Source organism: Camellia sinensis, chromosome 2 (genome assembly GCF_055761805.1).
Source record: "Camellia sinensis isolate YWXY chromosome 2, ASM5576180v1, whole genome shotgun sequence".
Classification (NCBI taxonomy): Eukaryota; Viridiplantae; Streptophyta; class Magnoliopsida; order Ericales; family Theaceae; genus Camellia; species Camellia sinensis.
In genome coordinates, this window is record NC_138962.1 from 42,025,878 (window position 1) to 42,036,714 (window position 10,837).

Here is a 10,837-nt window from a genome sequence, read left to right on the forward strand (position 1 = left end):
ATACCAAATGTCGCCCGCAGGCGGTTCACTTTACATACTCGCAGTATCTGAGCCCTCGAAATCCAACAACTGGGTGGTAATGAACATGGCTGAGGTGGGTGGGAGGATAACCTTGTTGTCGATCAAATCTTGCACTTCATGATGAAGGCGGAAACAACCATCGGTATTGTGGCCAGACTGTTGGTGGTACGCGCAGTACAAGGTAGCATCATGCGTGGTGGGGAGATTCTTCGGGAGTGGCCGAGGCTCCAAAGGTTTAAGATGCCCATTCTTTGCAAATATTAGTAATGCCCTAGACAAAGGCATGTAGAGGTCGTGAAAGACCCTGCGCCCTCGGGGCAGGTACTTTGAAGTTTGAGGATTCTTGCCAGATGCGCTAGCGAAAGGGTCGCTGGCACTGCCTTGGCTTTTTGGCCCTTTCCCGGTGCAGGGTTGGGAACGACAGGAACTGTCTGGGCATGACAGGGCCCATCCCGATTTTCTGCCTGGCTTGAACTGCCTTTGATTGGAGTGGGGAAAGCATCATCCACAGCTTTGGTCACGATCGCAGATGTTTGTTGCTTGTTCATCCCTCTAACTTTCAGAGCCTCGACTGCCCACAGCAGTTGTTCAATAGGATCGGCATCTACCTTTGCCTTGTCTTTTCCTCTAGCCTCAGCCTGATCAAGGGTCTGGGTTGGTGCTGGCATGTCGTGGTTGTGGCTGGAAGCCACCTCTGGCTGGCTGAGCTCTATCACAATCCGCCCCTGTAGCGGGGGCTCCTGTGGTATGAAATTCCCGGCATATGGCGCCGCTGGCGGTGAAGCTGACATTCCATAGGCTAGATCGGCCACGGACCTCTGGAGGTCACCTATCATTCCCATCAATTCAAAGGTGGTGGGCTCACGAGCCTGGTATAACTGGGGAGCCCAGACCGGGTGCACAACGGGCGACCTGGGCGGATGTGACATATTGATGCTGGCCTCACTCTGCGGAGCGGTCCCCTGCTCCAATGCAGCCGTCATAACCACAATTTCTTCTGAATTTTGTGCCGCCATAAATCCTGCCTCGGCAAGGGGAGACACTGGCTATTCTGTATCAACTCTGCGACTCTCTGAACTGAAAGGAAAAACAGACAGCATTTCAGCCCAAACTGATCAAACACGGGTGTAGCCGAACAACTGTACCCTACCGCTGATCACTGTTCCCAGAAATTACTGTTCCCGAAAACTGAACCCTGATACCCGCGGATAACTGATTCTCATAACTGATACTGATACTGGTGTCCTCAGGTCTGATACTCAAACTTGCAAACTGACATGTACTTTCCCTGTAGAAATACATTCTAGAAGCACATAGCAAGTAAAGAGAGCCAAAACACCCCTATGTTGGGGTAGGGTTTCCCTGTCCTATTTTGTCAGGAGCTAGGGTTTCACTACGCACACAGCGGTTCTCAAACAACCTAACATCGGGTAAGCAACCTGTCCTAACTTGGAATGGTCACTATGGATCCGAATATGCACTAGGTCGAATGGTCGAAAAGGGTACCTCGGTAAAAATCGGGGTTTGTGTTCCCATGCTGTCAGAGCCCATAACCGGTCAGCCTTACGGACATGCCTTGACAAGACAAGCCTCCGGCAAACCGTTCAAGAATGGCAGATGGCAAACACTATGTTCCTAGGCGCACCAATGCACATGCAATGCAAAGAAACACATAAATGAGATCAAAACAGGATATCACGAGTTCGAGTCAAGCTCTCTAAAATCCCTAGCAGAGTCACCAGAAACTGTAGACGCGCCCGCGGAGGGGGGGGCCTTATGCTACTACAGTTCGGACTCGCGATTTTGTTGTCGCGGTTCTTAATCTGAACCAAAGAGTCCAAATCTGGCAAATCGTTTTGAGAAACAGATTTTTGAAAAAAGTAGTGCCAAACATGGACTGCTTTGCCAGATACAGAGTCGCCACGTAAATATTTTTAAAATGGGGAAATTTAGGAAACCCTGACTCGGTGCCGAAGGCCACATGTCTGTCATCACCGGAGTTGTCTCGGCTCGAGAGCTTGGGTACGATCGGGGAAGGTCAGCTATGAGCACCCCCTTTTGCCCGGTCCGAAGACTGGCCTCTACTAACTATGATATCCGATTTTGAAAACATTACGTGCTCTTATTCCATTTATTAGCCTAGAATTACTATGTTATGCGCGCAGCAAACAAGTATAGACTAGATTGCCTAATTTGGAAATAAGCATTGCATATCCGTTTGTTTTGAAAAGCGCTTTTGGAATTTGCTACTCGCAAGTAGGCTAAAATACGGATTTCAACGAGTTTTTCCAACTCAAACAATCCAACCTTCACCCACAGGCATTCAAAACAGTTTATTTAGAGAAGTTTGACACTTTTTTATTAAATTTGTGGCTATTAGAGGATTCACTTAATTGTATTCTTAGGATTCACTTATTGTATTCTTAGTTTCGTTTTACTATTGTGAGCATTCATGATATAACAAACAATTAGATGATCCAATGAACTATTTGATATGTAAATAAGATAAGACAAATATGCTAATTAGGGGGTGGTTGTTGTGTTTTGCTACAAAAATCTCAATTCCATGTCTAACTCAACAAATAAATAAGTCAAATTGCTAAAATAAATGAATATGCTTCTACAAAAATAACTAACCTGATATATAACAATTTGAAGACCATAATGTATATAGCAATTATAATTTATATATCTATGTCATCATTTACTATATAATTATTTTTCACTCTTTACTCTACATTGCATGCTTTACTTGAATAGTAATTCGACGAATATCAATAAACTCCTTCTGAGGTATACAAATTGGAGTTCCAACCTGTGTAGTCCAGTTTAAATGGTATCAGATACCTTTGACACAAGCTCTGAACATATAAATTTCATTTTCCTTTGTTTTAAATTTGGAGGTATAATTGAAAATGTTGCTAGCATATCATATGCAACAGCTTCCAAATGATTTTACATATGAAGTAACTGATCTTTTAGTGCAATAGAAATGTCAAAGCCAAGGCAACATAGCTGCTATATTTACAAGGGAGGAGATAAATAAACACTTCAACAATATTGAGAAACTGTAACTTTTCCCATGTCAAAAAAAATGTAAATTAGAATTAGAATTTTCTAAGATGAAATGATGTTTTCCAGGTGCCATAGGGCATTTCATGCATAATATAGGGATTTATGCTTGTTTAATGATAAACTCAAGTTACTAAATATACTTGCTAGTTGAATAACTTGAATGTCCAACCATACATGTCGGACACATGTCAAGTTTCTGAAACAGGCACTTCATATATTTAGAAGAGTTAAGGTAACATAGATTTTCATTAAATTGATTTAGTTTTGTGTTGAATTAGGTTATCAAACAGTCCCAAGCAAGTGAATTAGGAGGAATCAAGTGTTTAACAAACTGAAAAAAGTATATAAAGATAAATCATAATATGACTAACTTTCAAAGTATAATTCATGATTGTTGCATAATCAACTGCATCGAGGGATCTCATTACACATTATTTTAATGAAAACCCATCAGTACTCTTCAATTTTCTCAAAGCCCAGCAATTTCGTTCAAAACAATTACAAAACAAATTAAACATTCATCAGGTCCAGAGGAGTCCACCTATACAAGCAACGCAATGCAAGCACATCTCACAACAAAGAATGGATAACTAGGAATCAGCATCTCACCAGGATATTTATTCCAAATCTAGACTTATTCCAATTACATGACTTAGCTGCAAATCTAAAATGTCAAACAAATAACCAAGTAATAATGATGATCATCATGATGATTCAATACCTTAGCAATGACTTCAAGAACATCAACCCCCAAAACGATGGAATCTTTCTTGTTAAAAACACAGTTTGGCATAATCTTGAGAATACATGGGAAGACCACCTCTTCAGAAGCTTCATTCTTCTTTTCTTCCTTGAGATTGTCAATGTAGGCCTTAAACTGATCAAACAGGTGATAAATGATATCAGCAATGAATATCTTGACACCAACTTCATCTGCAAGTTCCCGAGCCTCTGGCGTCACTTTAACATCAAAGGCCAAGATTGTGGCATATTCCTTTTTCTTCTCAAGTATAACACTAGCCTTCATTACATCCTTCTTATGTACAGGGCCTATGGGGAGTGATTGCAGATGCATATGATAAATTAAAACTAACTTTATATAGGCTGAAGTGTGCTGCATGCATTGTGGTAGAGCACGAGTATTGATCTTTAGGTTGAAAAAAAGAACTAGGAATATGTACAAATTTATGGAGATATTGCTTGTAATTAGTTCATATATGCTAAGTTTAACTAGTGAATCATCTGTTACTTTTTTATTTTGGTATATTGAAATTTTGTAATTCACTATAGGAAAATTTGCTCTCAATTTGTTCATCTATAATGTGAAACCAATGTTTTTAGACCAAGACCTTTATTATTAACATTTTAACACTATAATTTTTTTTTCATATGTTTGATAGATTGGCAATGGATGGAATATAGTTCGGCGAGCATCAAAGGATTACATTTTGAATTTTTGGATATATTTTGTCATAGGTTTTTGTTATGAATTTGCAAGCTTGGAAGATTTTTTGGAATTACATGTTTGAAGTTTTTTTCATATGTTTGACAGATTGGCAATGGATGAAATATAGTTCGGGGTGCATCAAAGGATTACATTTTGAATTTTTGGATGTATTTTGTCATGGGTTTTTGTTATGAATTTGCAAGCTTAGAAGGTTTTTGGGCATTGCATGTTTCAAGTTTGGGATTGTAAGATATTTGTACTTAATTTGGATGTTTTGGATTTGATATGTTGTTTATATTTAATATGGTACTACTTTTGAATTAAGTTTATATTTTGGATGCTTTGCACAAGTGTGTTAATTTGAATTATATTTTGCTTATGTTTATAGGTTTATGAATTATGTATTGAACAGGGAAATTGTTAAAAAAAATTATAAATAATGAATTTTTGGTGACAGGTTTTTTTAGTTGTAAATTTACTTTTGGTGACATTTTATTTATGTTGTTGAAAGTATGTGTCAATTTTTTTAGCGACCCAAAACTTGATTGGTCGCCAAAAGTTTTAACATTCAACAACCAATTTTTTTAGCCACTGAAAGATATTTTTAGCGACGCATTTATATGTTGTTGAAACTTAACATGTCATCAGCTAAAGGCTATTTTTAGTGACTAAATGTTAATTCATGGCGACGAAATTTTAGTCTTTTGGCGACGGAAATATTTGGTCGCCAATTTATTTATAAAGGCAACCAAAATTGATTTGGTCGCCAAAGCACTTAGTGACAGGGCTTCAGCGACCAATTTTGTTCATGTCGCGGATACTTTCAGCAACCAAAATTACACTTTTGGTGACTAAAAAACAGGTCGCTAAAAGTGTTTTTTTTGTAGTGACAATTAAATATACAAAACTATTCAGAATCTTACAAAACTAAGCAACTATAAGTTTGGGCTAGCTTAATTTTTTTCCCCTCTAAATAAACTAATATTGTATTTTTTGTTTGTATGTACTAAAAATAATTAACCTCTTGAACATGTTGAGTTCATAAGAAGAATAAAATTTTTGACTTGATCCCTCACAATGAATAGACTTAAGTCACTAAGCAACTATGTAGCTTCAATATAATTTTTTTTCTATGCAAATAATTTGTTTGAATAATATTACATGCTTAGCAGGCAAGGCTCAGTCCCAACAAAAAGGGTTGAGCATGGAATAAGGAGTTTAGGTCCAACATGAGGTAAGATTGCTCCAATTCCATGTTCCCCTTTGTCGTCATATCAACTATGTCTAAATTCCCAATTAAAATATTTGGGTTGAGGGAGTCATTTGATTTATTGTTTTGTTACAATAAAAGATAGTTGTTCTCGTGTATTTATAAAAAAGAAGTTTAGTTTTAATCATAGATAAAATGAAAATTTTATTAAATAATTGGTGTAATAATTGGGCTTAATAACCTTGAGGTTATGAGTTCAAGTCTTGGGACTACCACTTTGTACATTATGCCAAAGGTTAGGTGTGTACTCAATCTTTTCCCTTCCAAACACGCATTAATGTGTACTAATTGGGTGTTGTAATTGGTGTAATAATTGTGATTAGATAGAAAATACTCATATACATTGATAATTTTTTGTAGGCTTTATTTTCATGCCAAATTTTAATATTGTATGAATATTTTTACTTAATTTCTTGTTCCCTTTATAAGAGTGAGAAATAGAAAGAGAGAAGGCTAAATATTATCTATATATGTTCCTTGTTATATAGATGCCTTTTGTCAAATTTAATTAGAATTAATGTAATAAAAAGGAAAAAACCAAATTTCATTAATTTCATTAAGGGGAATTGCAATTGAGTGCTAAGTTAGCAAAATAATTGTAATTTTCATGGAACTACAAATGGGTATGTGTCCAGTGCAACTGAAAGTTGAGCCATGGGACATAGGTCTCACTTGCACTTTCATAAAAGCAAAGTGCAATTATTTTGCTTGAAAGGCTCACAACCATTGCAGGAGAGGAGGCCCAATAAAGCGAACAATGCCTTGATCAACTCTTAGTGAGTTGAGGGAAGAAGGAAAGGTCCACCAAGCAGCTTTTTGGAGATCGGAGGAAGAATTACAAATCTCTTGAAGAACTGATACCTGCATATGGAACACATCTCAACAAATGGTGGTTGCCAGAGACAGGTGCAATCCCAAGGAGTGAGGTACCGCTGAGCAAGCAGAGTAGGGTGCTAGGGGGACATGATGCCATAATATAGCCATGTGCAAGACGAAATAGCAGCCGACTTGTCCCCTAAAAGTAGTACAACAGAATTGATATCTCTGAGAAGATGGGTTACTTGACGCTATATATATATATATATAAAGAGGTTGGTTCAACGAATAGAGGTATGAATAGAACATCTTCAGACATATACCCCTGGTTATCTCTTCTCACAATTTCTGTAGGCAGTGTCAAAGTGCTCTCCAGTTGACAACACTGACTGGGCAGCAGCACTAATGGTGTTTGGGTTCCTGCAGGGATTTCAAGCTTGGGAGGTGTCATCCTACTTTCTTCACAATTTGAGAATTTTTCCCTCCTCGCACACCGACTTTCCACTAATTTGCAATTCTCCCTTAATTTATGATACCAATATAGAAAATTTTTGAAAATGCATTGTTAGATTGTAAATTAAAAATATATATATATATTTCTCTCTGTAAGTACTTTCATATGTTTCATGATTTGATAAAATGAAAAACGTAACCACATTTGTACAACTAGATGGGAGACACTCATTATGTGAGTGCACGACAAACAAATTATCGGCAACAATTTTCTTGTAATGGCTTCTAATAATTTATATATATATTTTATTTAGGAATGTGGGTGCTAAGATATTCATAAACTCCATGGAAGTTGAATTATGTGTGGTGAAATTAAAAAAATTAAAAAAATTATGTGAGGTGAAAACATGATCTCAGTTATGATGTTAGTGTCACTTTTGAATCAACCAAACAGAAGCCTCCTTGGAGCAAAGTGGCCCTCTTCTATCGCCTCCCTGCACCTAATTCTCCTATTACCATTCACATTTTTTTTGTTTAATTTGTTTGCTTTGACTGCTATTGATGGAAAAGATCATCGTATTTCATTTTTTTGTAGTGTCACTAATTTGAGTTCTTGATTCTTTATAATCAATCTACATTAGTTTTTCAGTCTTTCCTTAATGTCAAAAGTTTGTAAGTCAAAATGTCTATTTTTTTTCCTCATTCCCCCCCCCCTCTTGCTGGTAGAAGGGAAAGGTCGATCGAAAGTTGGTGGCATGTTTTTTCTATCTCAGAATCCTTCTCAGCATTTTAGTTCTCTGTTGTCTTTGGACAAAGCTTCAAGGTTTGTTTCACAAATTATTTTCTTTGTTTTCTAAACCACAAAACAAGGGTATAGAACTTTTGTTTTTTTTTTCTTTTTCTCCTAAAGGAAATTCTTAGAAAGAGCAATGAGATTTTCCATGCTAAATTTATAATTTTTTTTAAGAGTGTAAATTTGAACTAGATGTAGAGATTCTCAGTATCTCTCAACTTGGGCTACAAAAATTTGAAAGGACAAGAAAAATTAAAAAACTAATTTGGTTCTTGGTCTAGTTTTCAGTTCCAAAATATGAGTATTATTTTTGGTTAGTTTTATTCTAGACATATCTAAAATTGAGCTGACTTGATCTATATGCACGTCCATAGATATTTGGGTTGTTTTTAGATTTTAAAGTTATATCAGATTCGTAAAGGAAAAATTTAACAAGTGAATTACATATTAAAGCTAAGCAAGTCAAAATAGATCAAATAATACGAACTCCAATCAATATATTTACTTGTCCAAGCAGATGGCATTGCATATGCTAATGCACAAGGGGGCTTGGGTCAAGCAGCTGACATAAGAAGATACGGATATCAGGTAAATACTTAAATAGAAAGTTTTATTTATGAGTACAAATAGATGAATACTATTCATGAAAAGATTTCTAAAAATAGTTTATATTGGTATTTTGTCATTGCATTAGCAGGTAGTTTACAAATTAATTTTTTTCAAAAGTTGAAGGACATAATATCAGGGAATAAAAAAAATGCACCACCCATCTGGTAGTATATTAGGATGGATGCAAAAGTATATATATTACCAAAAGAACCACATACCCACCACCTGAAGCCAAGGTTGCTATGATGTAATGCATGCATATGTGCAACGTTAGGCCCCATATTTTCATGTGGGCCTTACATATCAATGGTGACTGGGTCTCCTTCAACTTTACTCATGAACAATAGGATTGCTATTTTGGGTAGGAGAAAAAAAAACTTTGATTTCAAGCGTAATTGTGACCCCATAATGATTTGAAATAAAAACATTAATGACTTTGCTCACCACAAAATTCGTAACTTTTAATGTTCATATATTACCACAACAGTTTATAAGTAAGATTTTTCTTATGGTACGCTCCTTGGTAATTACACCAAGATAATTTGTAACTAACATGAAAAAAATTCCTAACTTTTGTTATGATAGGAGGGTGTATATAGTAGTCCCACTTTACAAACACAGTGGCTCCTATGATTTTTCATGAGTTATTTTAGAATCGAGATTCCAGACTCTAGATGGAAATGTCCGAAAAAGCATTCCATTTAACTTCGTAAAAATGTAGCAACTAACAAAAAAACCGCGTGCATGGAAAACCTATGCTTTCAAATTGAAATTGTAATTTGGCAATTCTAACAAATTGGTCTAAATATGACAAGGATTTTCAAATTAGGAACCATTTTCTAAATTTAGAACCTTGGCGACCAGACCACTGCCCATCCACTTCCTGTAGTTCGTTATTGGCTTTGGATTAACAAATGTTATCAAATCCTCGAATTTTCTCTTCAAGCTTTAGCAGAACTATTAACGGCATAAGTACTCCTATATATGCCAAATTTTGTAACTGGTTTATTATATTTCTTAAAAGTGGCCGAAGCATTTTTCCACTTGTACTTCAGCTTGAGTGCTATATTCATATATAAAATTCGGCCGAAATGTGGCAACTTGATGATGAATTTTAAACACTAGAGATACATTTCCTTTTCATAGATAAATTTTAATTATTTCTTCTTCTTTTGTAGATGTTTTGTGGGTTTAGATGTTGAATGGTTCCAAACTCTCTTATGGATCTTACACTTGTTTCTGTTTCAAAACATCAGCTTATGTGAAATATTTTACAATTGATGTCACATGATGTCATAATGCTTGTTCATTGTTACTGATATCTATTTGTAGCAAAATCACCATGTTGTCAGTGATTCAAGACTAATTTTCCAACCTGTCTAAAAAAAAAAAAAAAGAGGACTTATTTTCTATTATTTTGAGGTAAATATGAAGTCAATTAGCTTATATTAGCATTATTTGTCTCTTGATTTTTTCCCCTTATAAATTTATAATCAAATTTCAAATTTCTTTCTAACAACCGTCAAAATTGATATTGTAGTTTTCTTCAGGATTTTTTTCCCTTTTAACTACAATCCCTCGCAGCTTCTATATTTGCAGGAACTGACCACACCATGGAATTCATATATTCATTATTTAGTAAACAGTTGGGACATTACATAAACCTTAATCCAAACATAAAAAATCTCAAAAGAAAGATAAGGATTTGAGCACTAAAATGGATGATGTAGAAACAGAACTGAGAGGCACAGTGCACCATCCAACCAAAAGACCAAGGAAAGTGGCTCAACATTGGTGTAAAAATTCACAAGAGATGATAGAATCCATGCAAAGACTTGAGGAAGAAGTAGATGGACTTGGACAATAGATGTTTGTCTAACGCGCATTGTTAGGAAAGCATGTCGAGGAGAAGATTCAAGAGGTGGTAGAACTACAAGAACAACATAATTTTCCTCATGGTGTGCTGATTGATGCTCCTCCAACTTCTGAACAGTTCATACCAACAGCAAGAGTTTTTTGTGGAAGTGAAACCATAACTGCAAGGAATAAGGAGAAATACTTGATGGATGATGAGGTTAGAAGGATTAACACTACTAAAAAATTGGTATTTGCATTGGAAATATTTGCAAAGGTGCAAATATCGTTGCAAAATGTTGACCTTTTTGTCATTGTGAAAAATATTATTTGCGACCAAAATATTTGTAATGACAATGCTATAGTAAAAAGTGAGTGTTTGCTATGGCGTTCCCCGTGCTAATGCAAAAGTGTCTACAATTTTTTGCGATAGCGTGTTCCATCATTGAAAAAAGTAAGCGACTATATCATTTATGCGACAATTAGAGGTTGCCATCAC

General features: G+C 35.9%; 1 pseudogene; it reads right to left on the minus strand.

Annotated features, from left to right (window-relative positions):
* Nucleotides 1–3,370: 3,370 nt before the first annotated feature.
* Nucleotides 3,371–4,123, minus strand: LOC114284609 (eukaryotic translation initiation factor 5B pseudogene; annotated as a pseudogene).
* Nucleotides 4,124–10,837: the final 6,714 nt, after the last annotated feature.